At 48.0% G+C, this 26998-nt stretch overlaps 1 protein-coding gene across 1 annotated transcript in view; it reads right to left on the reverse strand.

The window, feature by feature from the left end:
• Positions 1-26998, reverse strand: part of TLR4 (toll like receptor 4) — a 116162-nt gene that overhangs the window by 38607 nt on the left and 50557 nt on the right. The gene's annotated exons all lie outside the window — the stretch shown is intronic.

Below are 26998 nucleotides of genomic sequence, written 5' to 3' on the forward strand. Positions count from 1 at the left end.
CAGAATGTGAGGAGTAAAAGAGAACAGAGGACGTGGGTTAGAAGAGAACCCTTCCTAGAAGTTCCAAGTGCAAGGCCGGGGCCCGGTCCCTGAGGTTGTATGGATACTAATGGTCCTGCAGCAGACACTGGAAGAATAGAAGTAGTGACCACTTTATTCCCACACAAGACTTGGGGGCACAACAGCAACTGGATAGTGAGCCGGGACTTAGTAGCAAGAAGTCCCCGAAGCAGGCCACAGCTGTCTGTCGTACAAGTAGAGTTCATAAGAACATCGGACAGGAGGAACTCCAGTGTAACTCATTTAAAGGTGCTATAAGAGGAGACGTTCAGAAAGGCACATGTTGGCAGAGTGTTTGAAAGGAGTATTCCATCTGGCCTGGAGGTTGACTGAGTCTCTGACCCGGAGGACACAGCATGGAGGAAGGCACCTGTTTGTACAACAGACTGTGAGTAAAGTTTAGGAACTACATGCCCTGGTGTCCTCCACTTATTCCCTGTGCCATCCCGCCTAGCACAGCTGCCACCTCTGCGCCTGACACTACACTATCTATGTGTCACTTCACCTACACTGCCCTGGGACTCCAGCCCTGCCTGTGGAGGGTTATAACATCACTGCTGCACCACACTATCTGTCCCAGAGAATCTGTCTGCAGCGTCGGCTTACATCTTCATTGCCGAACACCACAGGTGGCGTTACGAATCACTTATAAACTTTCATTACCATAAGCACACTGAAACAACCCCTTTTACAATGGGCGCCCAGGGCCACGGGCCGGGTCACAGCCACCGTGACATCTCCCATTGAAGCTCATCGGGCCCGGTACCGAGTACCCCACAGCCCTGAGTGTGAGGGCGTCCCATTTTTGGTGTCACAAACAGGCACACAGAACCCGATGGCATCGGGTCTCATCATCCTAAGAGTTAAATCTTAGAAATGTGCAGAAGACCCAATTTAATAGACCGTGAAATGAATGCTAGAAATGGCCGCCGGTGCAGTGAAGAAAGGCGTGACAATATGGGTGGTCCTAAGAAAAGAGCGCGGACTGTCCTGGGCCTCCCCTGTCTGAACTTCTATGCGACAGCAACATGGCCCACCCCCCGAGGGGTTCATATACTGGCTTGGTATGGAGGAATAGGAAGAAGACGCCGCCCTCAGAAGGAGGGGCGAGAGCCAGTGGCGGGAAAAGAACCCAGGAAGGAAGAAGAATGCCAGAACGCCATGATGGAAGGAGGGAAGAGGCCAGAAGAATGTGGGAAAGAAAGGCAATTCGCCCCCAGGCCACCCCTGCAGAACGTGCGACCGCTGCGATACCATCTACAACGCCCACCTCCACCTCCAAACCGATGCCGCCATCGGATGCGGCCCGCCTGGAGGAGGTACATGACAGTCCCGGGGCAAGCAGTGGAGCCGGGGTTGAGGCCTTACCCGGATCTGGCGCGGCCGCGCATGTCCATCCCGGAGGCCTTGGCAGGAGCCAACCCTGCATCAGTACAGACCCAGCTGCCGTCCGTCTACCGGGCAGCCTCGGGGGTTATGGCTGGAATCATTCGCCCCCTGTACACGTGCAGGAACCGGAGCTCCTTCGAGAAGCACCCGGTATGGTCACTGCCCTGACTATGATCCTGGTGTTAGGGACGGCGCCTGTGGACAGAAACGGTCCAGTGATTGCTCAGGCATCAGGCGAAAGCACCCAAATAGCCCTATACCGGCAACCACAAGTAGTGGTGCCACTAACAGCAGTACCGCCTAAAATTGAGGAACGGTATCCCTTAGTACCAGCTACTACTACTACTGAATTACTGGTAGCCGAGATGCCACCAGCAACTGTTGAAGTCACCACCCCTGCTGTACCTCAGGCAGCATCTTCAACCACTGCAATAGCATCTGGTGGACACCCAGAGCATCTTCCCTGGAAGCAGCAGCCAAGAAAACCAGCTTCCAGAAACCCACGAGGGGATCACTAGCCATACCATTAATTTAAACTGACTTTTGCTGCCCAGGAGGGTATTAGCAAGTTTCCAGCTTATCTATTTTTTCTATTTTTGATTATGATGTTTATTTGTTGATCCCGTTGTTGCCCAGTTTTATTGGCAGCTTTCTTCTATTATTTGAACTGTGGAGATCATGGACGCCGAGTGATCCAGAACTGCTAATGTAAATAGTTTGCACCTCTTTAGGTGCTCTCTCTTGGTTTTACATAGGAACCTCACCTTGGAAAAAGGACTACCTCGTTATAAGGACATTTCTAGAGTTGAGCGACTTTGGTTTTTTAGGGTCGCGTTTCGTTTCGTGAAACCCGACTTTTCCAAAAGTCGGGTCGAGCAAGATCGTCCGATTATAGGGAAAAGTCGGGGTCGTCCCGAAACACGAAACCCAATGTAAGTCAATGGGGAATAAAAGTCAGCAGTGAGAGGAGGACAGGAAACACACCTACAGTGCCCATTTGAATGCCAAAAGCATCAATTCTTCTTACTTAAGCTTGTCAACCTTAATTAACTTCATAATACAAGTTACGCACTGAAAAATGGGGGTTATTTGGCTAAAGTTGTGGGGGGGGAGGGCTGGCTGCAGGTTTTCATGTGCCCTGGGCGAAAGAGCGCCCCTTTAACACATACCACAACTCATCATGCTCCGATACGGCAGATAAATAGCGGTATAGTACAATGAAAAATACCTCACTTTTTACATCTCATGACGAGGCCCATCTATTTCTCCATACAGAATCATTGGTCCCATATAATGTTTGAAACAGTATATGATGAGCTCCACATAATGCTACAGTATATGTTGGTCCCCATGGATGAAGCTCCACTGTCTTATGGGCCCAAATAATGCTCCAAACATAATGGGCCCCATTTCTAATGCTCTAGTGTCTGATGTCCACCTTTGGAATGTTCCAGTGTATGGTGGGCCCCATCTATCATTCTCCAGAGTATAGTGCTCCCCAAAAATTGCTGTCCCAATATTGAAAACAATCAAATAAGTCTCCTCGCTAGGGAATCCCTGTACTTGTCTGGACAGGTGCTGTAGCTTGCTTAACAGCTCGCCAGCCGTTCTCACGCCCAGCATGGATTGCATGTGATTGCACAAAGGTTAGAAAGGGTACCGTATCCCTGGATAACATGTATGGATAGCGTACACATTCAAAATATATGTCTCAGGAGGCAGGCTCAGACGGTGTCAGGCCCAGTATGGATTGCACGTGATTGCACAAAGGTTAGAAAGGGTACCGTATCCCTGGATAACATGTATGGATAGCGTACACATTCAAAATATATGTCTCAGGAGGCAGGCTCAGACGGTGTCAGGCACAGTATGGATTGCACGTGATTGCACAAAGGTTAGAAAGGGTACCGTATCCCCGGATAACATGTATGGATAGCGTACACATTCAAAATATATGTCTCAGGAGGCAGGCTCAGACGGTGTTAGGCCCAGTATGGATTGCAAGTGATTGCACAAAGGTTAGAAAGGGTACCGTATCCCCAGATAACATGTATGGATAGCATACACATTCAAAATATATGTCTCAGGAGGCAGGCTCAGACGGTGTTAGGCCCAGTATGGATTGCACGTGATTGCACAAAGGTTAGAAAGGGTACCGTATCCCCGGATAACATGTATGGATAGCGTACACATTCAAAATATATGTCTATACAGCATGAGGCAGGCTCAGACGGTGTTAGGCCCAGTATGGATTGCACGTGATTGCACAAAGGTTAGAAAGGGTACCGTATCCCCGGATAACATGTATGGATAGCGTACACATTCAAAATATATGTCTATACAGCATGAGGCAGGCTCAGACGGTGTTAGGCCCAGTATGGATTGCACGTGATTGCACAAAGGTTAGAAAGGGTACCGTATCCCTGGATAACATGTATGGATAGCGTACACATTCAAAATATATGTCTATACAGCATGAGGCAGGCTCAGACGGTGTTAGGCCCAGTATGGATTGCACGTGATTGCACAAAGGTTAGAAAGGGTACTGTATCCCCGGATAACATGTATGGATAGCGTACACATTCAAAATATATGTCTCAGAAGGCAGGCTCAGACGGTGTTAGGCCCAGTATGGATTGCACGTGATTGCACAAAGGTTAGAAAGGGTACCGTATCCCCGGATAACATGTATGGATAGCGTACACATTCAAAATATATGTCTCAGGAGGCAGGCTCAGACGGTGTCAGGCACAGTATGGATTTGACGGCCCAGATTACACAGCGGAGGAGCAGGGAGAGGTAAAGATTGCAAATGCTGGGGCCCTGCCCAAGCAAGGGGGGACCACTCGTGGGCGTCGGTACTGGCACTGGGCCCCTCATAGGACAGCGGTGTGTCTGACGGCGGGTGTGCACCACCACCGTCAGAGACACTTGATTGCACTATGAGGGACCCTGTGCCAGTGCCCGCACCCAAGAGTCGGCCTACCCACCTGTCCAGGGCAACGGCACTCGCACGGTGTCGTGCGGTAGGTGGTGACCCCGGCCATGGGGGGGGAGGCAGCACAGTTAGGGAGTTTTAGAAAGTGGCATATGTTGATGTTGGACATTCAGCTGATGCAAAAGGCGAAATAGGTGAAGTACCAGGAAGAGGTGGACCAAAGCAAGCCATTTTTCTGTCACCCTATGTGTCATCAGGGGAAGGTGGGACAAAATCCTTGGAAACCCATGCGTGGTTCATTTTAATGAAGGTTAGATCATCCACATTTTGGGTTGACAGACGGGTCCTTTTTTCTGTCAAGATTGATCCAGCTGCACTGAAGACTCTTTCCGATAGCACACTTGCAGCTGGGCAAGCGAGTTCCTGTAAGGCATATTGGGCCAATTCAGGCCAGGTGTCCAGTTTAGCGGCCCAATAGTCAAAGGGGAATGACCTGTGTGTGAGAACATCGATATGGGAGGAAAAGTAGTTTGTAACCATAGTTGACAACTGCTGTCTCCTGTCACTTTCCATCGATGCAGTATTACCAGTTGTGTGAGCGGTATTTGAAAAATCAGTCCACAACATTGTCATGAAACCCCTGTCTCCAACGCCACTTCTGCTGTGTGCACCACGAACACCTCTGCCAAGCTGCCCCCGGCCCGTACGGCTCGTGTGAGAACCATCACCGCTGCTGTGTGCTGGGAATGCCTCAAGCAACCGATTTACCAGAGTTGCTTGTTTATTAGCCAATATTAGGTCAAGGTTCTCCTGTGGCATGATGTTTTGTAATTTGCCTTTATAGCGTGGATCCAGGATGCTGGCCAACCAGTAGTCGTCATCGTTCATCATTTTGGCAATGCGGGGGTCCCTTTTTAGGATCCGCAAGGCATAATCTGACATGTGGGCCAATGTTCCCGGTGTCAATGATGCACTGCGAGTGCTGGGTGGAGGAGCACTTTCTGGCAAATCCACATCCCTCCAGTCACGCACAAACCCTGTACCAGACCTTGCCACGCCAACATTTTCACTTGCCCCATGAGATGCATCCTCCTCCCCTAAGTAATCATCCCCATCATCCTCCTCCTCCTCCTCTTCTTCCTCCACCGCGTCCAGGAGAGGTCCCTGAGCAGACAATGGCTGAATGTCATCAAGGATTCCCTCCTCCTCTTCCTCCTCATCAACATTGGCTGCAGACGCCTGCTCCTTAAGGTGCGTCAAAGTTTGCATGAGCAGACGCATAAGTGGGATGCTCATGCATAGGATGGCGTCGTCTGCGCTTACCAGCCGTGTGCATTCCTCAAAACACTGAAGGACTTTACAAAGGTCTTTCAGCTTCGACCACTGCACGCCTGTCAACTCCATGTCTGCTCTCAAAGTGCCTGGCCGTGTATCCTCCCACAAATGCATTATGGCCTGCCTCTGCTCGCACAGCCGCTCCACCATGTGCAGGGTGGAGTTCCACCTTGTTGCAATGTCGATAATAAGGCGGTGGTTGGGAAGGTGGAGCAATCGCTGCAGCTTCTGCATACGAACGGAGTGTACAGGCGACCGGCGGATGTGCGCGCACAGTCTTCGCACCTTCTGGAGCAGGGCTGTTAACTCCGGATAATTTTTGAGGAAGCACTGCACCACCAGGTTCAAGGTGTGAGCCAAGCAAGGTATGTGGCTGAGTTTTGAAAGGGCTATGGCTGCCACAAAATTACGGCCGTTATCACTAACTACCTTGCCTGCCTCAAGATGTACACTGCCCAGCCATGACTCAGTTTGTCGCTTCAAGTACTCGGCCAGCACCTCGGCGGTGTATCTGTCGCCCAAACACATCATCTGCAACACAGCCTGCTGACGCTTTCCACTAGCTGCTCGATAAGGGGACACATCGTGTGCAACAGTGGCAGCTGCAGATGGAGTGCTCGTACGACTGCGCTCTGTGGACGAGCTTTCGCTTCTGGAGGAGGAGGAGGAGGAGGAGGAGGGTGGAACGCCTACAGCCAACTGTTTCCTATACCGTGGGCTAGGCAGCACTGTCCCACCACCACTGTCCCCTGTGGACCCTGCATCCACCACATTAACCCAGTGCGCAGTGATGGACACGTAACGGCCCTGGCCATGCCGACTGGACCATGCATTAGTTGTGAGGTGCACCTTTCCGCTCACTGACTGCTTGAGTGCATGGACAATGCGGTCTTTCACATGATGGTGGATGGCTTTGCGAGAGAAGAAGTGGCGACTGGGTAGGTCATAGCGTGGTACTGCATAGGCCATGAGTTCGCGGAAAGCTGTGCTTTCCACCAACCGAAAGGGCATCATCTCAAACGAGATTAGTTTGGCAATGTGGGCGTTCAAACCCAGTGTACGCGGATGAGAGACTGAGTACTTTCTTGACCTACTCATAGTGTCTGGGAGGGTGAGCTGGACTTGAGAGCTGCATATGGTGGAAGTAGCGGTGGACAGGGCGGACTGAGAGAGGGTTGATGATGGTGATGGAGTTGGTGTTCTTGCTGATGGCCTAGAATCAGTCTTTCGTTGATATAACAGTGGGATTCCCTGACTGCTGTGGTCTTGCAACGACACCTCAACATTTGCTGCTGTGCTAACCGGTGGGCTTACAGTGGGGGAAACAATGTAGCGTTGCTGACTACCTTCGTTGTGATCAGTTGCACATGTGGCACTTGAGGTTTGGTGTTGTGTCCACTCTTGCAAGTGCATGCTGGTTAAATGTCTAAGCATGCAACTGGTATTCAAATTTTTCAGATTTTTCCCTCGGCTAAAGGTCTTTGCGCACTTCTTACAGATAACCTTGGCCTGATCATGAGGATTTTGTTCAAAAAAGTGCCACACTGCACTCTTCCTACTTTGGCAGACATTTTGCGGCCTAGCACGCTGTGATCTTTTGACCCTCTGGACAAGCTGTCCAGCAACTCTTTTGATGTTTGGAACCTGTCTTTGGAGTGCTCCGGGCCTGCCAGATAACAGCTGTTGCGATGTCGATGTCTGCTGTGGATGCTCCTGGTGGTATAGTGTGCGGGAAGGGGCACCTGAGTCTCATCAGGGTCAAAATCTGGCTCTGTACACTGCGAGGACAATGTAGTGCTCTGAGTGAATGTACCAGCAGAATCATCCATCAGCGGCTGTGCATCAGTGCACTCCATGTCAGATTCATCTTGGCCTGGGTAATTCACCATTTCACTTGATTTTTCCCTCGGCTAAAGGTCTTTGCGCACTTCTTACAGATAACCTTGGCCTGATCATGAGGATTTTGTTCAAAAAAGTGCCACACTGCACTCTTCCTACTTTGGCAGACATTTTGCGGCCTAGCACGCTGTGATCTTTTGACCCTCTGGACAAGCTGTCCAGCAACTCTTTTGATGTTTGGAACCTGTCTTTGGAGTGCTCCGGGCCTGCCAGATAACAGCTGTTGCGATGTCGATGTCTGCTGTGGATGCTCCTGGTGGTATAGTGTGCGGGAAGGGGCACCTGAGTCTCATCAGGGTCAAAATCTGGCTCTGTACACTGCGAGGACAATGTAGTGCTCTGAGTGAATGTACCAGCAGAATCATCCATCAGCGGCTGTGCATCAGTGCACTCCATGTCAGATTCATCTTGGCCTGGGTAATTCACCATTTCACTTGATAATCCAGGCATGGTATGTGAAAACAGCTCCATGGAGTAATCAGTAGTATGGCCTGCGTCATCCTTCAATCTTGGTTGGGGTGAAGGACACAAGGAAAGGTGTGGTTCATGAACATGAGCCTCCAATGACGACTCAGTGCTTTTACTTTTTACAACTGAAGAAGAGGAGGCGATAGAGCTGGAGGCTGAGTCAGCAATGTAAGACAAAACTTTTTCCTGATGCTCTGCCTTTAAAAGCGGTTTGCCAACTCATAGAAAACTAAGCGTTCGAGGCCTTATGTAGCCAGACGATGACGCAGGGTCAGCACCTCCTGCATTCGGTCCTATTTTGCTCTTGCCACTACCATCAGATCCACCACCAACACCATCATTACCAGCTGCCAACCCCCGCCCAATTCCACGGCCTCTTCCACCAGCCTTCCTCATTTTTGGTAGAAATGTAGACAAAATCCAACAAACTATATAGTAATGTAAAACAAGGTACAAGGTGTCTATAGGACAGGGGAGATTTAGAATTTCTGCACACACTTGTGGACAGTGGACACTTTTGGATTGTGTGAGGCCCACTGATATCTGAGCGCTATGTGACACGCTCGATGGCACAGCTGCCTGTGACCAAAGTGACGAGAGGATAATGGAGATTTTGAATCTCTGCGGACACTTTTGGACACTGGACACTTGTGGATTGTGTGAGGCCCACTGATATCTGAGCGCTATGTGACACGCTCGATGGCACAGCTGCCTGTGACCAAAGTGACGAGAGGATAATGGAGATTTTGAATCTCTGCGCACACTTTTGGACACTGGACACTTGTGGATTGTGTTAGGCCCACTGATATCTGAGCGCTATGTGACACGCTCGATGGCACAGCTGCCTGTGACCAAAGTGACGAGAGGATAATGGAGATTTTGAATCTCTGCGCACACTTTTGGACACTGGACACTTGTGGATTGTGTGAGGCCCACTGATATCTGAGCGCTATGTGACACGCTCGATTGCACAGCTGCCTGTGACCAAAGTGACGAGAGGATAATGGAGATTTTGAATCTCTGCGCACACTTTTGGACACTGGACACTTGTGGATTGTGTGAGGCCCACTGATATCTGAGCGCTATGTGACACGCTCGATGGCACAGCTGCCTGTGACCAAAGTGACGAGAGGATAATGGAGATTTTCAATCTCTGCGCACACTTTTGGACACTGGACACTTGTGGATTGTGTGAGGCCCACTGATATCTGAGCGCTATGTGACACGCTCGATGGCACAGCTGCCTGTGACCAAAGTGACGAGAGGATAATGGAGATTTTGAATCTCTGCGCACACTTTTGGACACTGGACACTTGTGGATTGTGTGAGGCCCACTGATATCTGAGCGCTATGTGACAGCCTCGATGGCACAGCTGCCTGTGACCAAAGTGACGAGAGGATAATGGAGATTTTGAATCTCTGCGCACACTTTTGGACACTGGACACTTGTGGATTGTGTGAGGCCCACTGATATCTGAGCGCTATGTGACACGCTCGATGGCACAGCTGCCTGTGACCAAAGTGACGAGAGGATAATGGAGATTTTGAATCTCTGCGCACACTTTTGGACACTTGTGGATTGTGTGAGGCCCACTGATATCTGAGCGCTATGTGACACGCTCGATGGCACAGCTGCCTGTGACCAAAGTGACGAGAGGATAATGGAGATTTTGAATCTCTGCGCACACTTTTGGACACTGGACACTTGTGGATTGTGTGAGGCCCACTGATATCTGAGCGCTATGTGACAGGCTCGATGGCACAGCTGCCTGTGACCAAAGTGACGAGAGGATAATGGAGATTTTGAATCTCTGCGCACACTTTTGGACACTGGACACTTGTGGATTGTGTGAGGCCCACTGATATCTGAGCGCTATGTGACACGCTCGATGGCACAGCTGCCTGTGACCAAAGTGACGAGAGGATAATGGAGATTTTGAATCTGCGCACACTTTTGGACACTGGACACTTGTGGATTGTGTGAGGCCCACTGATATCTGAGCGCTATGTGACACGCTCGATGGCACAGCTGCCTGTGACCAAAGTGACGAGAGGATAATGGAGATTTTGAATCTCTGCGCACACTTTTGGACACTGGACACTTGTGGATTGTGTGAGGCCCACTGATATCTGAGCGCTATGTGACACGCTCAATGGCACAGCTGCCTGTGACCAAAGTGACGAGAGGATAATGGAGATTTTGAATCTCTGCGCACACTTTTGGACACTGGACACTTGTGGATTGTGTGAGGCCCACTGATATCTGAGCGCTATGTGACACGCTCGATGGCACAGCTGCCTGTGACCAAAGTGACGAGAGGATAATGGAGATTTTGAATCTCTGCGCACACTCTTGGACACTGGACACTTGTGGATTGTGTGAGGCCCACTGATATCTGAGCGCTATGTGACACGCTCGATGGCACAGCTGCCTGTGACCAAAGTGACGAGAGGATAATGGAGATTTTGAATCTCTGCGCACACTTTTGGACACTGGACACTTGTGGATTGTGTGAGGCCCACTGATATCTGAGCGCTATGTGACACGCTCGATGGCACAGCTGCCTGTGACCAAAGTGACGAGAGGATAATGGAGATTTTGAATCTCTGCGCACACTTTTGGACACTGGACACTTGTGGATTGTGTGAGGCCCACTGATATCTGAGCGCTATGTGACAGGCTCGATGGCACAGCTGCCTGTGACCAAAGTGACGAGAGGATAATGGAGATTTTGAATCTCTGCGCACACTTTTGGACACTAGACACTTGTGGATTGTGTGAGGCCCACTGATATCTGAGCGCTATGTGACAGGCTCGATGGCACAGCTGTGACAAAAGTGACTAGAGGATAAGGGAGATTGGATTGCTTTTAAAAAAGCAGTTTGCGGAGCAGTGGGTAAACAGCAATGCCAGCCTGTCAGGAAGCCTTAAAAGGCAGCCCAACAACCAACACCACTGATACACCACAATATAGCCTCCCCTTGCACTGCACACACAGTGACTTGTGTGTTGTGCAGGCCAAATCGCTAGCAGCAGATGCAGTTTTTTTGTCTTCTTCCCTGCCTAACGCTCTCCCTACAGAATCAGCAGCAACCTCTCCCTATACTAAGATCGGCAGAAGTAAGATGGCGGTCGGCGTGCACGCCCTTTTATACCCCCTGTGACGCCCACCAAAGCAAGCCAATCACTTGCATGCCCTTCTGAAAGATGGTGGTGACCCGTGCCTAGGTCATCACGTTGCCCACAGTGTCCGTGGATCCTGATTGGCTGAAAAAGAGCGCAAAACAAACTTTTGAAACGCGACTTTGGCGCGTAAGTCGCCGACCTCGTGGCCGACCTCATCCTAGGGTCGGGTTTCGTTTCATGAAACCCGACTTTGCCAAAAGTCGGTGACTTTTGAATTTTTTCGACCCGTTTCGCTCAACTCTAGACATTTCCAAACATGGTGGCCGGTCCAATGTCTACTCTTTGCACTTATTAATAATGCTTAGTATTTTTGAACAAGAAACTAGAAAGTGATAATTTGTAGTAAAAGTATTAATGACAGATTTTATAGGGTTCGATTGAGAAAGAAATATAGAGAATGTTTTACAATACGTGAATAAATATGTGAGAATTGAATAAAAGTATGCAGGTGACGAACCAGGTGCTGACGGTTGTCACTCATTAAGGAAGTAGAAAGTGTAACAGATAACAGAAAAGAAATGTGTTGCTAGAAAATGTGTTCTGATAGTGAATTTGCTTCCATAGCACTTTAACTTAGGTAGCATAACTTTCAATATAGGTAGACAGTTAAATTGTTTGCAACGTTCAAGAAACAGTGCCTCCCACATTGGGAAGTTTAGTATAAGACATGTTTATTATGCAATATAGAAATGTTGCATGTTCCTGTATTGTCAACTGCGTTTGCCTTGCAGCCCGCAGATGTGCTGTGTTTAACAGGGGGGTATGTGGCGCCCCTGAGGCTCAGTCGCCACAGAGGTGCTGCACCTCCTCCTTAGGTTTGGTATCCCACCATCAAGGTAAGGTGAAGACACCTGACCACACTCCAACACCTGCACCCCACACCACAAAGTAGTGTAGCAAAGCACCTTCGGCGGTTCCCTGCTTGGAGTATAGCAAAGCACCCATTGGTGGCTCCCTGCTTGGAACACGAAACATGCTGGGAGGTGGGTGGAGTTTGTTGACAATAAAAGAGCGGGAAAAGTTTAGGATTGGTAGTCAGTTGGTTAGGGAGTTGGAGAGAAGAAGATCCCTGGAGAGAGGGATAGATGGATGGAAGTGCTGCAGCAGATCCCAGTGACCTGGGTCTGCTGGCACGGGAAAGGAAGAGAGAGAGAGCAACATGGACCGAAAGCCTGATTTTCCATAGAAAGAAAGATTAGTACGGAACGTGAGGAGTAAAAGGGAACAGAGGACGTGGGTTAGAAGAGAACCCTTCCTAGAAGTTCCAAGTGCAAGGCCGGGGCCCGGTCCCTGAGGTTGTATGGATACTAATGGTCCTGCAGCAGACACCGGAGGAATAGAAGTAGTGACCACTTTATTCCCACACAAGACTTGGGGGCACAACAGCAACTGGATAGTGAGCCGGGACTTAGTAGCAAGAAGTCCCCGAAGCAGGCTACAGCTGTCTGCCGTAAAAGTAGAGTTCATAAGAACATCAGACAGGAGGAATTCCAATGTAACTCAGTACTAGGAGTACCTCATTTAAAGGCGCTATAGGAGGAGACGCTCAGAAAGGCACATGTTGGCGGAGGGTTGGAAAGGAGTATTCCATCTGGCCTGGAGGTTGACGGAGTCCCTGACCCGGAGGACACCTGTTTCTACAACAGACTGTGAGTAAAGCTTTGGAACTACATGCCCTGGTGCCTCCACTTATTCCCTGCGCCATCCCGCCTAGCACAGCTGCCACCTCTGCACCTGACACTACACCATCTATGTGTCACCTAACCTACACTGCCCTGGGAATCCAGCCCTGCCTGTGGAGGGCTATAACATCACTGCTGCACCACACCATCTGTCCCAGAGGATCTGTCTGCAGCGTCGGCTTACATCTTCATTGCCGAACACCACAGGTGGCGTCACGAATCACTTATAAACTTTCATCACCATAAGCACAATGAAACAACCCCTTTTACAATGGATGCCCAGGGCCACGGGCCGGGTCACAGCCACCGTGACATCTCCCATTGAAGCTCATCGGACCCGGTACCGAGTACCCCACAGCCCTGGGTGTTAGGGCATCCCAGTGTGCTTAACGGTGGCGGTGGTCTTACAGTAGGGGAAGCGATGGAGCGTTGCTGGCTACCTTCAGTTGGAGCAGGTGCACACGTGCTACCTGATGTTTTGTAGTCCGTCCACGCTTGCAAGTGCATGTTGATTAAATGTCTAACCATGCAACTGGTATTCAAATTTCTGAGTTGTTTAACTCGGCTAAAGGTCCTTCCGCACTTCTTACAGGTAAACTTTGCCTCATCAGTAGGATTTTGGACAAAGAAGTGCCACACTGCATTCTTCCTACTATGGTATACATTTTCTGGCCTTGCACGCTGTGCTAAGTTGACTGTCTGGCCATGCTGTCCTGCAACTCTTTTAGTTTTTGGTCTACGTTTTTGGACAACTACGGGCCTGCCAGATAACCGCTGCTGCGATGTCAATGCCTGCTGCGGATCCTTCTCCTTATCTGAACTATTGCCAGCGCCACCCTCCTCCCCCAATGGATGCCAATCCGGGTCAAGAACTGGGTCATCCATCACCTCCTCTTCAAAGTCATCTGCACATTCCTCTTTACCTTCCTCTGTATCACCATGTAAGGTGGTATAGTATGCGGGAAGGGGCACTTGAGTTTCATCAGGGTCAGATTCTGGCTCAATAGACTGCAAGGGCAATGTAGTGCTCTGGGTCAATGTACCAGCAGAATCATCTGGGTCGCCCTCCCAAGACTCTTCGCGGTCTTTTCCTAGGACCTCCCATCTCTTCACGCCCTTCTTCTCCACGCCAACGGCCATTTTTAATGTTCATTTCACAGTCTATTAAATTGGGTCTTCTGCACATTCTCAAAAGTTTTAAGTCCAACAAATCTTAGGCACACAGAACCCGATGGCATCGGGTCTCAACATCCTGTTCGTGATGCCAAAATTGGGTCGCCCTCCCAGGGCTGTGGGGTACTCGGTACCGTGCCGGTATCAGTGGGATGTGTCACAGTGGCGGTGCCCCAGACCGTGGCCCTGGGCACCCAAGTAATAGGAAGATGTGAATGTTATTAAATGAATAGTTCGTGACGCCACCTGTGGTGTTCGGCAAGGGAGGTGTTAAGCCGACGCTGCAGACAGATCCTCCGGGACAGATGGTGTGGTGCAGCAAGGATGGTATAGCCCTCCACAGGCAGGGCTGTTGTCCCAGGGCAGTGTAGATGTGGAGACACTTAGATGGTGTAGTGGCAGGCGCAGGGGATGTAGCAGTGTCAGGCGGACGGACGCAGGATGGAATGGAGGACACCAGGGCATGTAGTTCCAAAGCTTTACTCACAGTCTGTAGTGCCCGCTTCTGTGCCGTGTCCTCCGGGTCAGGGACTCAGTCAACCTCCAGGCAAGATGGAATGCTCCCTTCCACACTCCGCCAATTTATGTGCCTTTCTTGAACGTCTCCTCTATAGCGCCTTTAAGTGTGAAGATCTCCAGTACCGTGTTACACTGGAGTTCCTCCTGACAGATGTTCCCAAGAACTCTACTTGCATGGCAGACAGCTGTAGCCTGCTTCGGGGACTCACTCCTCCTAAGTCCCGGCTCTCTATCCATATTGCTGTTGTGCCCTCAAGTCTTAGATGGGAGTAGTGCATTTACAGCCCACTACTCCACCGTTGTCTGCTGCAGAACCATTAGTGTTCATACAACCTCGGGGACCGGGCCCCAGCCTTGCGCTTAGAACTTCTAGGCAGGGTTCTTCCTCTAACCCACGTCCTCTGTGTTCCCTTTTACTCCTACGTTCTGTACTTGTCCTTTCCCTTCTATGGAAGCTCAGGCTTCAGGTCAACGTCCTTCTCCTTTCCTTTCCTTTCCCGTGCCAGCTGGCTCAGGTCACTGAGGCAGCTGCAGCACTCCTTCCTCCATCCCTTCTTCCAGGGATCCCCACTCCTCCCGAGTGGCTTCCTCTCTCACTGACCTGCTGTCAGACTGACCTGTAATCCAAAACCATCCCGCTCTTTTATGTGTTCTAAACTCCCCCCACCTCCCAGCACATCTAGTGTTCCAAGTAGGGAACCAGCGAAGGTACTCTGCTTCTCTCTAAGCAAGGAGCTGCAATGTGGTTATGTTGAACTACTCTATTGTGTGGGGTGCCAGTGTTGGAGCATGGTCAGGAGCCTCCAACTTACCTGGATGGTGGGGCACCACACCTTAGGAGAAGGTGCAGTACCTCTGTGGCGACCAAGCCTCAGGGGCGCCACACATCTAGCAGTGGCTGTGCATCAGTGCACTCCATGTCAGATTCGTCTTGGACTGGGGAATTCTGGATTTGACTGGATAACCCAGGCATGGTGTGTGAAAAGAGCTCTAAAGAGTAATCTGAAGTGTGGGCTGCCACATCCTTAACTTTTGGTGGGGGTGAAGGACACAAGGAAAGGTGTTTTTCCTGACCAGAACCCTGCACTGATGACTCCGTGCTTGCAGGTTTCGAACGTTCAGAAGAGGTGCTTTTGCTGGAACCAGCCGATGCAACACCACCATCAGTACCAGCTGCGCCCCCCTGCCCACGTCCGCAGACTCTACCACCATAATTCATCATGTTTAGGAAAATGTACAAAAAATACCAGCAGAGAAATGGTACTGTATGAGGAGCATCCAGCTGTGTAAGGTGTTTTAAAAAAATAAATCTACGTATATATTTTGTTAGTCACAGACGCTCTCACAGTATGTATTGGACCGTAATCCAACAAGCAGATATACGGAACTGTATCAGAAGTGTATAGATGTGACTGTAATGCGAATGGCAGATATACAATACAGTTTGAGAATTAGACAGCTCTATACGGTGTCTTTATGGAAAATTGTCAATCTCCGTCTATTTGTATAGGGACTGACACATACTGTCTCTGTCTAGTTTAGACCGTAATCAGACAGCAGATTTATGAAACAGGTATAGGTCTGGAAAAACAGAAAAACTCCTCGGCTTTTTTTTTCCAGAGTCACACACAGATAGCTTCTATTTGTCAGTGATACAGGGTGGTACACGGTAGTGTGTGAGGAGCGTACACCGTTATACGGTGTCTGTATGGAAAATTGTCAATCTCTGTCTATTTGTATAGGGACTGACACACGCTGTCTCTGTCTAATTTTGACCGTGATCAAACAGCAGATATACAAAACTGTTTGAAAAGCGGACAGCACTCACTCTAAGGTGTAGGTCTGGAAAAACGGAAAAACTCCTCGGCTTTTTTTTCCAGAGTCACACATAGACAGCTTCTATTTGTCCGCGGTACACGGTAGTGTGTGAGGAGCGTACACCGCTAGACGGTGTGTGAAAAAATGAACGATCAGTAATTCACCAGGACAAAATAATGAAAGTTGGAGTGCTTTGAAAAAAGCAGTTTGAACAGCAGTGTGCACACAGCAATGCAGCTAGCCTTAAAAGACAGCCTAATCACCACCAGCGCTGCTGCACAAAAGCAAAAATCCTCCCCTTTCACTGCACACTAACTATACAGTGAAAAGCACTATCAGCAGAAGCAGTTTTTTTTTCTTCTTCCCTGCCTAACGCTCTCCCTTATTCAGAATCAGCAGTATCAACCTCTCCCTATGCTAAGATCGGCAGAAGTAAGATGGAGGTCGGTGGGCACAGCTTTTTATACCCACTGTGACGCCACACAAAGCCAGCCAATCACTTCAAAGCCCTACTCTAAGATGGTGGTGGCCGCTGCCTATGTCATCGCGTTGCCCACAGTGTGCATCCTCCATCATTGGCTGAGAAAAGGCGCTGGAAGCATTATTTGAAACAAGACTTTGGCGCTCTGATCGGCGACATCATGGCCGACTTCACGCTATGGTCGGGTTTCGATCGGCGAAACCCGACTTTAGCGAAAGTCGTCTATTTTTGAATTTGACCGACCCGTTTCGCTCAAATCTACTGGTAGCACAAAGGCTCTGGAAAAGTAAAATGGCTCCTCACCCACCAAAAGAAATTCAGCAAATTCTCTGCTCCCAAATCCAAATGCCCCCCCCTTTTCTGAGCCACAGTGTGTCTAAACAACATTTAGTGCAGACATGTTTGGCATGTCTGTTGTGTTGAGAACCCGCCTAATTTACAGGTGCGTGTCTCCAGAAGCATGAGCTGGGCATAATGTACTGGTCACTACAATGGCAATTTACAATTTTTACTCAGTAATATCCACTGCTGCCTGTTTTGGAAAGCACCCATGGAGTCAAAATCATCACTACATCTGTAGATAAATTCCCGAAGCATTATAATTTCCAAAATGGGGGTCACCTAAGGGGGGGATTCTGCTTTTCTATCACATAGAGGCTCTTTATATGGAATCCACAAACTAGTCTAGGAAAATCTGCACTCCAGGAGGCGAATAGCACTCTGTCCCTCCCGAGTTTCTCTGTACGGCATAGTAGTATTGTACAGTTAAATATGGGATATTTCTACATTCAGCATTCAGCAGAAATTGTGGGACAAAAGTCTCTTGCCATTTTTACCCACTTCCCAGTGTAGAAATGTAAAACTTGGGGCTAACACACAATCTTGGTGGTTAAAATGTAAATTATGTTTTCTTCACTGCCCATTGGTATTAAAGTTTGTGACACACCTGTGGTGCCAATATACCGTATATCAGATTATAAGACGCACTTTTTTTTCCCTAAAAGCAGGGTCCCAGGGTTTGCTGTGCGTTGGACTCCGGGAAAATGAAACCATGTAAGTACAGGGGCTCTGGGCTTACACAAAATGTCGGCAGAGCCCCTGCATCACAGAATACTCACAGCAGCGCACATTGGAACACCCCCTCATCCCAGCTACGGCCTGCAGCAGCACTCCACTCTTGCTTCCTCCAGCAGCGACCCTGGGACCCTGCTTCACCGCAGCCACTACCCCCTGTAAGCAATAAGAAGCATGGATTTTAAGAAGCACCAACATTTTATTTAAAAAAAGTTTTTTTTCCTATTTTTTCTCCTCAAAACTTGGGGTGCGTCTTATAATCCGGTGTGTCTTATAATCGGCAAAATATAGCATTCGCTGCACCCCTAGATGAATTCATTGAAAGGTTTAATTGGTAAAATGGGGTCACTTATGGTGGGGTTCTGCTGTTCTGGCACCAGTCAATGTAACATGGCACCCTAAGAATAAGTGCAGCAAAATCTGCACTGTAATATGATGCTACTTCTCTTCTGAGCTTTGCACTGTGCCTCAAAAGTAGTTTTTATCCACATATGGAGTATCGGTGAACTCAGGAGAAAATGCACAATGAACTTTGTAGTCCATTTTCTTCTTTTTCCCTTGTGAAAATACAAAATATGTAGCTAAAAAATATTTTGTGGGAAAAATGTAATTTTTTTATATTTTCACGACTTAAGGTTATAAACTTCTGTGAAGCACCTGGGGGATTCAAGGTGCTCAATATACATCTAAGCAAGGTCCCAAAGGGGTCTAGCTTCAAAAATAGTGTACTTGTGGGGGGTTTCCACTGTTTAGGCACATCAGGGGCTCTCCAAACATGACATGGCATTCGCTAATTATTCCAGCATATTTTACATTCAAAAAGTCAAATGGCGCTCCTTCCTTTATGAGACCTGCCGTGTGCCCAAACAGTAGATTTCCCCCACATATGGGGTATCGCCATGCTCAGGAGAAATTGCACAACAAAATGTATGGTATATTATTTCCTGTTACCCTTATGAAAGTAAAAACAAATTTGGTCTAAAGGAAAATTTTTGTAAAAGAAAAGTAAATGTTTATTTTTTTCCTTCCACATTCCAAAAATTCCTGTGAAGCACCTGAAGGGTTAATAAACTTCTTGAATGTAGTTTTTGAGTACCTTGAGGGGTGCAGTTTTTAGAATAGTGTCATTTTGGGGTATTTTATGTCATATATATACCTGATCCTTTACCCCAATTCCACTACCAACCTCCGCTACTCTTCCCTCGTTTGAGGTGCACTCCGTCCGCTTCTATTCCCCCTCCAACCTCCAGCTGGCTGTCATCTACCGCCCCCCAGAACTAGCCATCTTCACCTTTCTTGACCATTTGACCACCTGGCTACTTCATTTCCTTTCTGCTGACATCCCCTCTATCATCATGGGTGACTTCAACATCCCCATTGACACTTCCAACTCAGCTGCCTCTAACCATTTATTGTTGACTGCCTCCTCCTCAATGGTCCTCTGCGGCCACTCACAAAGATGGCCACATGCTGGACCTCATCTTCACCTGCCTCTGTTCCCTTACTAATTTCACTAACTCACCCCTCCCCCTGTGTGACCACAACCTACTGACATTCTCTTCCCTCTCCTCTCCTAGTGTGTAACCCCCACTCCACAAACTCAGTCACCTTTGCAGAAATCTCAAACACATTAACTTACACTCACTCTCCCTCTTACAGACATAGCTACCCTTCACGGCACAGATGCTGCTGTCACTTTTTATAACACCACAATAACAGCAACACTTGATTGGGCCACCCCCCTCCTGCACAGCAAAACTAGTACAATCAACAGGCAACCCTGGCTGATCAGCCTGACCAAAGAACTGAGATGGGCTTCCAAGGTTGCCAAGCGGAGATGGAAGAGATCCTGCTCTACTGAGCACATCATTGCATAAAGCAGTCCCTCGCCAGCTTCAAGTCCATATTCACTGCCGCTAAAAAAACTTACTTCTCATCTCTCATATCCTCACTGTCTCACAATCCTTAAAAACTTTTCAAAACATTCAATTCTCTTATCCATCCGCCAGCACCTCCTCCCTCTCCGCTCATTTCTGCTGAAGACTGCCTCTTTCTTTAAGCACAAGATCCATAAGATCAGAGAAAGCTTTGGCCCGCAGCCCCCAATGCCCCTACTCTTGACTGTTCAGCCCTGTTCTTCCAAAACCAGATTCTCCACCATGACAGAAGATGAGCTCACCACCCTTCTGTCATGATCACATATCATCACTTGCACGCTTGACCCACTTCAGTCCCACCTCATCCCTAACCTCGCCACAGTCTTCATCCCAACCTTAACACACCTCTTCTACCGCTCACTTACAAATGGTGTCTTCCCCTTTTCCTTCAAACATGCCTCAATCACACCCATCCTCAAAAAACCCTCCCTCGACCCATCCTCTGCGTCTAGCTATCGCCCGATATCACTTCTCCCCTATGCCTCAAAACTACTGGAACAACATGTCCATCTAGAACTTACCTCCCACCTCTCCTCCTGCTCCCTCTTTGACCAGTTACAATCTGGCTTCCGACCGCATCACTCAACTGAAACTGCCCTAACTAAAGTCACCAGTGGAATACTAACCACCAAAAACAAGCAACACTACTCTGTCCTCCTTCTCCTGGATCTGTCTTCTACCTTTGACACTATGGACCATTCCCTCCTGTTATAGAATCTCTAGAAGAAGAAAGGAAGAACAAAAACAAAAGAATCTAATTAATAAAAATATTGGAGAAAGAGAAACCTATCACAAACTAAAATGTTTCTATACTAATGCACAAAGCATGGGCAACAAACAAGGAGAATTGGAACTACTAACACAGGAAAAGAAATATGATGTCATTGGAATCAATGAAACTTGGTGGGACAATACACATGATTGGAATACAAGACTAGAAGGATACAACTTATTTGCAAGAAACAGACTTGATAAACGAGGAGGAGGTGTCGCATTGTATGTTAGAAACGCGTATATCTGCACAGAGATTGAAGCTTCAGAGACTGGGAGTTCTGTGGAAACTGTTTGGGTAAGAATACAAGGACAGAACAATGGAAAGGACACCATTGTAGGCATTTACTACAGGCCGCCTGTGCAAGCTGAAGACATGGATGAACTCTTTATGCATCAAATGGCCAAGTTCTCCAAAAAACATGACATAGTTGTCATGGGAGATTTCAACTATCCAGACATTTGTTGGGAATCTCTCTCAGGCAAAACTAACAGGTCAAGGAAATTCTTATCCTCTCTTGCTGACAACTTTATCTTCCAAAAGGTAGGGGAGAAAACAAGGGGAACTGCTACCTTGGATCTAATCCTTATAAACAGGGAGGAAATGGTTGAGGAGGTAAAAGTGGCTGGGACCCTAGGAGGTAGCGACCATGCTATTTTAGAATTTTGGATAACTAGAGGCGGAAGACCTGTGAAGACTCAGATGTCAAGGTTAGATTTCAGAAAGGCAGATTTTAAGGGATTCAGAAAGAGAATTGGAGGGATCCAATGGCTGGATATCCTTAAAGACAAAAATGTCCAGGAAGGATGGGAAATCTAGAAAAATGAAATTCTCAAAGCACAGTTGTTAACAATTCCGAAAAGAGGGAAGAATAGGAAGCATTTACGGAAACCAGGATGGATGAACACAGAACTTAAGCACATGCTAAAAAGGAAGAAAAAAATGTTTATAAAATGGAAAGAGGGAGGCATATCTAAAGAAGAATATAATGCTGTCTGCAGAACCTGCAGGGCACAAATCAGATTATCTAAAGCTGAAAATGAATTGAGGCTTGCAAGAGATGTCAAAAGCAATAATAAAGGATTTTGGGGATATGTCAAAAGTAAAAGAAAATTCAAAGATGCTATAGGATTTTTACAGGATGAAAATGATGAAATGGTAAGACAGGGTGTTGAGAAGGCTGAACTTTTAAATTCCTATTTTGCATCTGCTTTCTCTCAGAAAGGAAATGTAACATCAACTGTTCTTCACTGTCCTATTAAGGGAATAGAAGAATCCAGGATATCTATAAGCAGAAAGATAGTGAGCAAACACTTAGCTAACCTAAATGAATTCAAGTCTCCAGGTCCAGATGAATTACACCCCAGAGTACTGAAGGAGATAGCAGAAGAAATTTTTCAACCCCTCTCCATAATCTTTGAAAATTCTTGGAGAACAGGAGAAGTGCCAGAAGACTGGAGAAGAGCAAATGTTGTTCCTATCTTCAAAAAGGGGAAGAAGGTGGACCCAGGCAACTATAGGCCGGTGAGTCTGACTTCTATACCAGGAAAGATCTTTGAACAAATTATTAAACAACATGTATGTCAGTACCTGGATAAGAATGAAGTGATTAAACAGAGTCAGCATGGGTTTGTAACTAATAAGTCATGTCAGACTAACTTAATTTCCTTCTATGAGGGAATCACTGATTGGGTGGATCAAGGAAATGCTGTAGATATAGTATATCTTGACTTCAGCAAAGCATTTGACAAAGTCTCTCATACAATCCTTATTGAAAAAATGACTAAGTATGGAATGGACAAGGCAACTGTTAGGTGGATTCATAACTGGCTTAGTGATCGGACCCAAAGAGTGGTCGTAAATGGCTGCACATCCAGTTGGAAGAATGTCTCAAGTGGGGTACCACAGGGCTCTGTCCTGGGCCCTGTATTGTTCAACATCTTTATCAATGATTTAGATGAAGGAATTGAGGGTAAACTGATTAAATTTGCTGGTGATGACACAAAGCTAGGAGGGATAGCTAATACTAGAGAAGAGAGAGAGGATTCAAAAAGATATAAATAAACTGGAGAAGTGGGCAGCAACTAACAGAATGGTTTTTAACAGGGAGAAATGCAAAGTACTACATCTGGGCAATAAAAATGGAAAAAGCATATACAGAATGGGAGGAATAGGGCTAAGTGACAGCACACGTGAAAAAGACTTGGGTATACTAATAGATCACAGACTGAATATGAGTCAACAGTGTGATGCAGCAGCAAAAAAGGCAAATGCAATTCTAGGATGTATTAACAGAAGCATACAGTCTAGATCACGTGAAGTCATTATTTCCCTCTACTCCTCTTTGGTCAGACCTCATCTGGAATATTGTGTCCAGTTTTGGGCACCACATTTTAAAAAAGACATCAACAAACTGGAGCAAGTTCAAAAAAGAGCGACCAGAATGGTGACCGGTCTGCAAACCCTGTCTTATGAGGAAAGGTTGCAGGATTTGGGAATGTTTAGTTTGCAAAAGAGAAGACTGAGAGGAGACTTAATAGCTGTCTACAAATATCTAAAGGGCTGTCACATTGTAGAAGGATCAACTTTATTCTCATTTGCACAAGGAAAGACTAGAAGCAATGGGATGAAACTGAATGGGAGGAGACACAGATTAGATATTAGAAAAAACTTTTTGACAGTTAGAGTGATCAATGAGTGGAACAGGCTGCCACGAGAAGTGGTGAGTTCTCCTTCAATGGAAGTCTTCAAACAGAGGCTGGACACACATCTGACTGGGATGATTTAGCGAATCCTGCTTTGAGCAGGGGGTTGGACCAGATGGCCCAGGAGGTCCCTTCCAACTCTACGATTCTATGATTCTATGATCTCTTGACATCACAGACTTGGCCCTATCTTGGATATCGTCATATCTAACAGACAGGACATTCAGTGTCTCCCTCTCCCACACAACCTCCTCACCTCGCCACATGTCTGTCGGTGTTCCCCAAGGCTCAGTTCTAGGACCCCTACTCTTGTCCATCTACACCTTCGGCCTGGGACAGCTCATAGAATCCCATGGTTTGCAATATCATCTCTACGCTGATGACACGCAGATCTACCTATCTGGAACTGACATCACCTCCCTACTGACCAAAATCCCACAATGTCTGTCTGCTATTTCAGCTTTCTTTTCTGCTCGCTTTCTAAAACTGAGCATGGACAAAACAGAATTCATCATCTTTCTCCCACCTCACTCTACCCCTCAACCAGACCTATTCATCAATGTCAATGGCTGCTCACTTTTCCAAGTCCCACATGCTCGGTACCTAGGGGTGATCCTCGATTCTGCCCTCTCTTTCAAGCCACCTATCTAAGCCCTTGCCTCCTCCTGCTGACTCCAACTCAAAAATATTTCTCAGAACCGTGCATTCCTTGACCAAGAAACTGCAAAAACATTAGTGCATGCCCTCATCATCTCCCACCTCGACTATTTCAACCTCCTTCTCTCTGGCCTCCCCTCTTGCACTCTTGCATCACTCCAATCCATCCTACACTCTGCTGCCTAACTAATCCACGTGTCTCCCCATTATACCCCAGCCACTCCTCTATCCCAAACCCTTCACTGGCTTCCTATTGTCCAGAGGCTCCAGCTCAAAACCCTAACTATGACATACAAAAACCATCAACAACCTGTCTCCTCCATACATCTGTTACAGTACTAACTTACATGCAACCTTTGATCCTCTCAAGAACTCATTCTCTACTCCCCTCTTGTCAGGGTCCTGACAGCGCCGGCGTACAGCCTCCGCTAAGCAGGGACTCACCCGCACCGTAGGGACTCCTGGGGACAAGAACAGCCGGAAAATAACGATGCACGGGACCTGAATGTAGAAGTTTAGAAAGCAGGCACAGGACCTATGGTCATGTGAACGGTCATGTGACTGCAAGGGGGCAGGACTTAGCGTCCTGCTTTCAAAGAAGGTAGAAAACTCAAAGTCGGGCAAAGCGGGGGTCATGCACAATACAGGCAAGCGAGGTACAGGAGGGATAAACAGACGGGAGGTCAGACAAAGCCAAAGGTCATACACAAGATCTCAGTAAAGTACCAGGGATGAGACAGAACGAATTGTCAGGGCCAAGCAGAGATCAAAAACCAAACAGACGTAGAAGGTACCAGGCAGAATCCAAAGGAGAATGCAGAGAACAGACCGAGTCATACACAGAGAATCATGCAACCAGAACACAGCACTAACACACTCAGGGGTCACCACACAATGCCAAGGGCGAAAGTATAACTGACGGGGGATGGGAGCTTCCTGAAGCTATAAGAAGCCTCCCCAGAACCAATGAGAGGCCACCACAATAGTTCCCAGATGTGCAGGTGAGAGTCTGCACTGAGGTCAGAACATTAACCCCAGCAGTGCTGGTCACCCAGCACTGGTATCATGGCACCTCTTATCTATTCTTCCCACAACCGCATACAAGACTTCTACTGTGCTTCCTCTATACTCTCGAACTCTCTACCCCAACACATCAGGCTTTCGCCTATCATGGAAACCTTCAAAAGGATCCTGAAGACCCACCTCTTCCGACAAGCCTACAACCTGCAGTGATCCTTAGTCTGCTGAACCGCCGCATGACCAACTCTACCCTCTCCTAGTGTATCCTCACCCATCACCCATGGTGGCAGCTCTATCTCGTTCATCATAAATGAGTCCCCGTGCCATAAAAAATTCCTTAACGGAGTTTCGGGCCAGGTAATCATCCACCAGGGTAAAGCCCCATGTCTGGGGATCCCCCAAAGTAAGAAGATAACCAGTCCCACCTGAGATGACACTTTGTGGATATGATGCCCCACAATAGCAGCCAAATCATGAAACATATTAAGCAGATTCTGCATCTGCTCCACTAGCTGACCGAATGGAGCCATTTAATCTGGGCTGTTTATTATGTAACTAGATGGTGGCCCAATTCTAATGCATTGGGTATGTGGCGCCCCTGAGGCTTCAGTCGCCACAGAGGTTCTGCACCTTCTCCTAAGGTGTAGTGCCCCACCATCCAGGTAAGGTGGGAACTCCTGACCATGCTCCACACCTGCATTCCACACACAGGATAGTTCAGTGAGGCCACCTAACAGCTTCATGCTGGGGGTTAGTAGAGCACCCCTCGTGGAACCCTGCTTCGTAACACGAGATGTGCTGGGAGGCGGGTGGAGTAAGATGATACAAAAGAGTGGGAAGAGTGAAAGTTAGTGTTAGTTGGTTAGAGGAGAGAGAAGAGAGAAGATGGGTGTCTGAGGGACGTGTTGCAGCAGGTCCCAGTGATCTGGGCTGCTGGCACGAGAAAGACCAGAGAAAGAGACTGATAAGAGTGATAACCTAGCCTTCCATGAGAGAGAGCGAACAGATCGGAACGAAGAAGAATAGAAGGACGGTGGGAAGCAGGTTGAGAAAGAGAGATAACCCTTCCAGTCCAGAAAGCGCAAAGGCCAGGGCCCGGTCTTTGCCTAGCGCCACAGATCTCCCAACGGTAGCGGTAGTGTGTGTCGTTCGAATGCCGTGCCAATTTGCGACCGGACTGCGCCTGTCGCTGATTGGTCGCAGATGGCCGGGCGCAACCAATCAGCGACGCGGGATTTCCGTTACAGACAGACAGACAGAATTAGACGATTATATAGTAGATGCTGGGTGATGGTGAAATTACCTACTGCTAGCCAGCAGTAGGGGAGTGTCTTGGTCACACTTGACGCTAGCAGTTGCACTGCCGTGCACCCTTGAGAGCCGGGTATACTCTTCACCCGCCTCCCTGTCCTGGCAAGGGGGAGTTTTAGCAGAGCTTTTCCCAGGCGGCGAACAGCACAGCAGCTGGTGGCCAGACATACTATCAGCAGACAGGGCAAACACACCAAAGCCCAAAAAAATGCAGCACAACTGCATAAACTAAGGTGAACAATAATAAACCAGGCACAGTCAACAAAGCATGAAGCTCCTCAGAAGCACAGAACACAGACCTTAACCACCCACTAGAAGGGAAATAATCAGCAACAAAACGAGGAAATGCCAGGTTTAAATTTGCATCCCAGCAGTTACCTGACCAGGACCACAGAGACACCGGGGGAGGGGAGAAAAGACTGGAGGGATCCTCCCACTATCTGACTGCCCCAGCAGGTATGGCGTCTTGCACCTGTTGGCAGCACCTAACACCAACGGGCTCGGTGGCCTGGGTGTCATTGCACAGCATAATCGCTGGAAGCAATGGTGTACTGCCTCCCAGTGATGCTATGA

The sequence above is a fragment of the Dendrobates tinctorius genome, unplaced genomic scaffold (genome assembly GCF_039654945.1).
Source record: "Dendrobates tinctorius isolate UK_male_01 unplaced genomic scaffold, ASM3965494v1 ptg000034l, whole genome shotgun sequence".
NCBI lineage: Eukaryota > Metazoa > Chordata > Amphibia > Anura > Dendrobatidae > Dendrobates > Dendrobates tinctorius.